Raw genomic sequence first — 8,172 nt, forward strand, 5'->3', positions numbered from 1 at the left:
GAGAGGGCGCGGATTGGTGATGTGGCGCGAATCTGGAGCGTTGGTTTTTACGGCAATCGACGGCTTGGAAAGACTTTTTGAGCCTTGCCGCGTGGGGAGTATTGATTGCGTGCGTTTTGTTGTGCTTGGATCGCTGACGTGGACCCATGTTTTAGACTTCGTAGTGGAGAGTCGCTCGCGTGAGACGGAAGCGTTCTTCGTGGCACGTTTGATGGAGTAATGTACGTGTGCGAGATCTGGTCCATTTAATGGGTGGGTCCTGTACCGTTGACTTCCTTGGATTTAAAATTAGATCAGTTATATTCGTAAGGTGGCCACTTGATTAGTGGATCCATCTGATCCATGGGTAGATCGACTTCCCATTACCATGCCATGCACGTGCTAAACGGTGCTGGTTGACCGTTGATCAAATGGGCCAGCATATGGATGGTTCATTATCCGAAGTTTGAATCCGGTTAGCATCCCACCGTTCGGCAAAGATGTATGGCTTTTGACCGTTGATACCGTGTGGATGATTCACAATGCAGAGTTCGTAATGCCCTGGACAATCTCAGCCATGAGAGTGTACTTTGTTTGCCAGTTGAAATGAGACCATTGATCTCTTTCTTCTCTTGATGAGTGAAATGACTGTTTTTTTAGCGGGCCATGAGGGTGACCCTGACAAATCTACTCCGTCCATTAGCTTCTCGGGACTGAGATAATATAAGAATAAAAAAATCAGGCAGATGCAAAACACATGAGCCACACCACGTGAAACAGAGCCCGGATTGAACGCCTACCATACGAAATATCACATTGGCCACAGAAGTTTGTATCAGGGTTATATTTGTGCCTACTCTCTATCTGAGTGGTGTTAATTCTACAAGCGGTTTGATTGGCATGCAAATACTACGTGGCGTTTGGCCCATGGGTTGAAATGGGATTCGGTGGAAGTGGGTTTTAAGATCCCGTGCATCCTTGCAAAGTGTCTGGGAATTGCGCGAGGCATGGGCTGTGAAGCCCTTCTCGGAATCAACGTTTCTACCATCTTACTTTGGGTTTAGTGTAGCCATTGGTTTATGCTATGACCCCACCATGATATCTGTGTTTTATCCATACCATCCATCCATTTTCAAATATAATTTTTAGGCTTCATCCAAATATGAGGTAGATATAAATCTAAGGTGGACCACACCATGGGAAAACAGTAGTGATTGAATAACACCATTAAAAACCTCCTAGGGCCAATTGTGCGGTCCACTTGAGATTTGGATCAAACTCATTTTTGGGCTCATACCATAAAATGACATGGAAGAATGGGTGGACGGCACGGATGAAACACATACATCATGGTGGGGCCCACAGAGCACCGCTCGGTAGTGGCAAGATGAGTAGCCAATCTTTTTCCCAGACATGGAGTGGGATGGCCTCAATCCATGGAATTAGGAGACAATCCTGACGCACTATAATCATTACATTTTGGTAATTCCATCCCACTTAAACCCATCTAATCCCATGCTCCAAACACCCCATATGGTCGGCTTCCCCCCTCCCCCCTCACCCAAGGTTTTGGATCTACCTTATTTTTTAATTCTTGCTGCACATATGGACTGATATGTCCATACGATTCATCATGATTCTTCAGTAAATTATCCAAACATACCTTCTGCGTATATTTTTAAAATATGATGTGTATAATATATAATATTCATGTACTACATAAGGGCATATAGTAAGAATTTCACCGCTTAACCTCTTTGTATGATCATATAATAACAAGTCATGAAATAATCTCGATTGTTTTATATAAATTGTGAAGAAACTATCTCTAACCACTATTGTTCTCTGATTAGCTGATCTCATATGATATCGATTAATTCCATCTAAGTGTCATAGGCAATAAAAGAATGCTCTTATACATTCATGTTAAATGTGTTGCATCAACACACAAAACCCTTCGAGAATATTGATGGAAGCTTCGAATGCATTGTCCAATTACGATGAAGCGTATTTCGAAACTGTTTGTCTCTTCATTCACCTGTAAATCTGTTTTAGTCCTTAAATTTTCATTTTTCAACTCATGAAAATACACTGAAAGATCACTATAAGACTCATTGTAAAATCTCATAACTTATTCTCTTGCGATGTCCTTACCTTTCTATGCTTTCTTGTAGCCGATTTCAGCCTTGAATGTCTCATTCATTTGATGTTGAATTTCTTTTGACATGCGTGTAATTTCAAAACTTTTTCGATTTATGCCAAATTCACTACTTATTACACTGATGGTTTGGCCATGATCTCTTCTATTTTTCTTTAAAGTTATTGTTTCATGTCCACTCTCATCGATAATTGCCTCGCAGTAGCGTATTATCTTGAACGACATACTACATGTATGTTTGGAGTTGTATGTCTTTATTTTAAACATCTATACATCGTCCACTATTAATGTGTGCATCATCCAATTACAACTTTCGATAATGCACTTAATTATATATCTCTACTTGTTTGATTGAAAGACCTTATACTAGATTCTGTGATGCATCACATACTTGCTAAGAAAATTCTGCAATTGGCCTTTTGTCCTTAAACATTTGTCTGATAGATATTTCATTGGGTTTGTTCACCGTTTTTTAAAATTCTTAATAATCTGCATTAATAAAAACTGCATCGACTATACGCATATCAAGTAGAATGATATAAGCTGGAAAAACAAAACAAAAGTATCTAACGGATATTGTATTAGATGAGTTGATGATTCAATAATATTTTCATATTCTTTATTGACCGATAAGCGTAAATTTAAGTTTACAGCTTGTGAATTAAACTGAAAATTGTTGAATGATAAAAAAAATTTGTATTGTACTCGCTATCCAACAATCGAAACAATGGTATATCACAACTATCAAGTCGTCGATTAAGACGTGTATCATTCCTTCAAGTGCGAGGTATATCACAATCGTCGAATCGTTGATCATTGCTTGAAGGTTGTATATCAACAGACCATATGTTCCAATGTAATGTAGAATGCGCACTCATTTGTTGCACAAAAGTTGTACATGTCACTTTCTCTATATACAATGGTATTTGAATTGGTGGACTCTTTCTACATAAGAGCATATATGCCTCAAGATCTTCATTGTCTTTGATTATGTATGGAATGAATAATCCACATATTACCTCGCTATACACAACATTTATCATCAAATCAAATTCATCTATTGTTGTCTTCGTAATATAATGCATTTTATCTTTCAGCTCACGATATGTAATATCATCCTTAACAACAACCCATTTTGAGTCCCCACCCGTGTACGAGAAAGTCACATTCTCGTATACACCCTCCCAATCTTAATAGATTAGGATAAGCTAGGGAGCCATAATATTATAATATGGATTAACTTGTAATAAAGATGGACGGGTATAGATTTTCAAAGGTAAAAGGTTTATGTTGTCATATCTTAAGGGTCGGCATAAGCAGAACAACACGAAGGGTCATGGCCGTCATCCACTGGAGGTCAAGGTTGTTAACTATTAAGGGTCGTGGTTGTCAAATATTAGGTGTTGAGGTTGTCAACTTTTCCATTTGTCAACCTCAACTGTTCACGTTACCCAATATCGATCATTCAAATTTTGAATGTCAAGCTCGACCTTTAATTTTTTACCGTCAAGCTCGACTCTTAGTGGATGATAACTTTGACCCTTATTTATGATAACGACGACCTTTATTGAATATCATTCTACACTGTTACCACTTCTCTACTTCGACCTTACTTAACACAATGCCAAAACATATCACAATTTAGTCCCTTAAAAAAACAACATCGACAATAATTTAAGGTTTTATTTACCTTCACAAATGATTAACACTGCAGTTTACTTCAATAGTAGGAACACTGAAGAACTGCACGATCGTGGTGGTGAGAGTGGTGGATAAAGCTTCAACAAAGAGGAGTTTTGGGATGGATACCGGAGAATGCTAGATAAATGCCTCACCCTCAAGCTCAACATTGCAGCTTGGCTTGTTTGCCAAAGCTTTCGAGTCGAGTTCGAGTCGAGCTAGTGGTTCGAGTCGAGTCAAGTTTATCTCGAGTCGAGTCGAGTTTACCTCCGCAGGGTAAGGGAAAGAAAAAGAGGGAATGGGGACGGGTAGGATTAGGTAGAGTTTTTTAGTAAAAACTTTAAAGTTTTAACTTCTTTTTTTAACTTAAATATATATATTATATATATTTAATATATTAATATATATTATTAAAATATATTACTCGAGCCGAGTCGTGCTCGAGCTCGAGCTTCGAGTCGAGTCAAGTTGAAATACACCATGGTTGAACTTGGCTTGAACTCAACTCGAGCTTTAGTAAACAAGTTTGACTCGCCTTGAGTCGACCTTTCAAGCCGAGTCAATCCAAGCGAGCTTTTCGAGCCGAGTCAAGCGAGCTTTTCGAGCTAGCTTGACTCGTGTATAGCCCTACACATAAGTCATGAAATGATTTCAATTGTTTTGTATGAATTGTGAATGAATTACCTTTATTACTATTGTTCCCTAATTATTTGATCCCATATGATATTGGAAGGACGTGATTAATTCCATCAAGTGTTGTACGCAATAAAAGAATGTTATTGTACATTCACGTTAAATGTGTTACATCGACACACAAAACCCTTCAAGCATATGGTTGAAAGCTTCAAATGCATTGTTCAATTACGATGAAGCATATTTCGAAACTGTTTGTCTCTTCATTCACCTGTAAATCCGTCACTGTTCTTAAATTTGCCTTTTTCAACTCATGAAAATTCGCTAGAAGATCACTATAAAACTCCTCGTAAAATCCCATAACTTATTCTCTTGCGATCTCCTTACCTTTATATGCTTTCCTGTAGCCGATTTCAACCCCGAATATCTCATTTATTCGATGTTGAATTCCTTTCGGCATACATGTAATTTCAAAACTTATTCAAATTATGCCGAATTCACTACTTATCATACTGATGGCTTAGCGATGATCTATTCTATTTCTCTTTAAAGTTATTGTTTCATGTCCACTCTCATCGATAATTGCCTCGCAGTGGCATATCACCTTAAACGACATGCTACATGTGTTTTTTAAGTCATATGTCTTTATTTTAAACATCTATACATTGTCAACTATTGATGTGTGCATTCTCCAACTACAACTTTTTATAATGTACTTAATCGTATATTTCTTCTTGTTTGATCGAATGATCTTATACTGGATTTCGTGGTGCATCACATACTTGCTAAGAAATTTTTGCAAATAGCCTTTATCCTTAGACATTTGTTCGATAAATATTTCATTGGGTTTGTTCACCATTTTTTGAAATTCTTAATGATCTGCATTAATAAAAACTGCATCGGTTATACATATATGAAGTGGAATGATATCAGATGGAAAAACGAAAGTATCCAGTGGATATTATATCAGATGAGTTGATGATGCAAGAATATTTTCATATTATTTATTGACCAATAAGTGCAAATTTAAGTTTACAACCTATGAATTAAATTGAAAATTGTCGAATGGTCAAAAATATTTGTATTGTACTTGCAATCCACCAATCGAAACGATGGTATATTGCAACCGTCAAGTCGTCGATTATAACATGTATCATTCCTTGAAGTGCGGGGTATATCATAATCGTCGAATCGTCGATCATTGCTTGAAGGTTGCATATCAACAGATCATATGTTCGAATGTAATGTAGAATACGTGCTCATTTGTTGCACGAGAGTTGTACATGTCACTTTCTCTATATACAGTGGTATTTGAGTTGGTAGAGTCTTTCCGTATAAGATCATATATGCCTCAAGAACTTCATTTATTGAGATGTGGAGCCACAGTTAGAGAGGGCTGCTCGACCAGTCGAGTGCCCTGATCGATCGATCGAGCGGCCCACTCGACCAGTAAAGGACTGGCTCGACTCAAAGTCCAGTGAGCTATGATTTTTTAGGTCCAAGGTGCTCAATCGGTCGAGGCCCATGCTCGACCAGTCGAGCAGCTTGCTCGATCAGTCGAGATTACGCAAATTCGTTTTGCGAATTTGATATGGACTGTGAAAATTTGACTCAGTTTCGCAAGGGTGCGAAAGGGAAGTTGCCTAAAATATAAATAGGGGTCCCTAGGGCTTTTCTAAGGTGAATGGGAGTTATTCTAAAGTGTGAGCAAAGAGATTTCTCTATACTTCAAAGGTTGTAATTTCATTGTCTTCATAGTGGAAGTTTGCACTCGTGGTTTTTTACCATTGTTTGGGGTTTTTCCACGTATATCTTGTCTTGTGGTTTGTTTAGTATGCTTTGATTCTACTTCTAGATTATATTTCTTTCTGTTTTCGTTTGTGGGTAAGACCGGAGATTGGATCTTGGTTCACTGCGTTATTGGCGTGCTGCGCAACAACTGGTATTAAAGCTATTGGTTTAGTTCAAGTGGGAGCGATGACAGAAGAATGGAAGACTATAATTGAGAAGTTTGATGGTTCAAACTTTGCCTTCTGGAAGATACAGATGGATGTATATCTATATCAAAATGACCTCTATATTCCTCTAAGAGGAAAAAAGAAGAAACCAGAAAAGATGATAGATGATGAATGGTTTTATTGGATCGGAAGGCCTTAAGAACGATCTGACTCCCTTTGTCTAAGAGCGTCACCCTCAATATATCCAAGATAAAAGCCACAAAAGAATTAATGGAAGCCCTAGCTACGATGTATGAAAAACTTTCAGCATCTAACAAGGTTTATCTCATGAAACGGCTATTTAATATGAAGATGTCAGATGGTGGAAGCGTGATTGAACATCTAAACGAGTTCAATACAGTCATGAGCCAGTTGGAATCCGTAGGCATTATTTTGAATGACGAGGTCAGGGCGTTATTGATCTTATCCAGTTTGCCAGACAGTTGGGATGGTTTGGTGATTGCTGTGAGCAATTCTCTAGGGCCGACAAAGCTGAAATTTGATGATGTGGCCTGTCTAATTCTCAGCGAATAATCTAGAAGAAAGGCATCAGGAGTTTCAGGAGATTCAGGGAATGCTCTAAAACATCGAAGAAAGAGGAAGATCGTTGAACAAAGGAGGTAATAAACACGGACGTTCTAAGTCGATGAAGAAGTCCAAGGGACCGAAAGATAAAAACGGGTGTTGCCATTGCGGCAAGAAAGGGCACATGAAACGTGATTGCATGGCGCTTAAGAAACAAGAAGGAAACTCTCAAGGCAGGAAGGATTCAGTGAATCTATCTAAGGAGAGTGACACAGAGGTATTGATCTTATCTTTTGATGCGAGGAATGAGTCTTGGGTCATAGACTCGAATGCTTCGTTTCATGCCACTTTGTATAAGAAAATTCTTAGTGATTATGTGTCAAGTGACTTTGAGAGAATCCACCTGGGTGATGATGAGCCATGCAATATTGCTGGAAAGGGAGACATTCATATAAATCAGAAAGATGGAACTGACTTTGAAATTGAAGGATGTCAGACATGTACCGAGTTTGAAACAGAACTTGATCTCAGTAGGGCAGTTGGCCGATACCGGATATGTGATGACATTCACTAGTAATTCCTGGAATATCACAAAAGGTGCCTTGGTGATATCTCGAGGCATGGAGGAAAGTACTTTGTATGTGACTTCAGGATCGTATAATTCACTTGCAGTCACATCAACTGGAGTGAATGGGCAATTATGATTTCAGAGATTAGGACATATGAGTGAGAAAGGAATGAAATTGCTATTGTAAAAAAGGAAGCTACTAGGGCTGAAGTCTATTAACTTGAAATTTTGCAAAGACTGCGTGTATGGCAAACAAAAGAATGTAAGTTTCAAGAAAACAGGACGCGCTCCAAAGACATCTGTTGGAGATCGTACACACTGATGTGTAGGGATCGGTACAGGTATCATCTCTTGGTGGCTCACATTATTTTATTTCTTTTATTGATGATGCTAGTAGAAAACTGTGAGTCTATTTCTTAAAGCATAAATCTGATGTATTTGATGTATTTAAGAAGTGAAAAGTAATGGTAGAAAACGAGACAGGTAAAACAGTAAAATATATCAGATCAGATAATGGGCGAGAATATTGTGATAAGAGATTTGAGGAGTACTATGCAGCAAATGGAATCAAACATCAGGAAATGATTCCAGTGACACCATAGCAGAATGGTGTGGCTGAGCGCATTAACAAG

Source organism: Magnolia sinica, chromosome 8 (genome assembly GCF_029962835.1).
Source record: "Magnolia sinica isolate HGM2019 chromosome 8, MsV1, whole genome shotgun sequence".
NCBI lineage: Eukaryota > Viridiplantae > Streptophyta > Magnoliopsida > Magnoliales > Magnoliaceae > Magnolia > Magnolia sinica.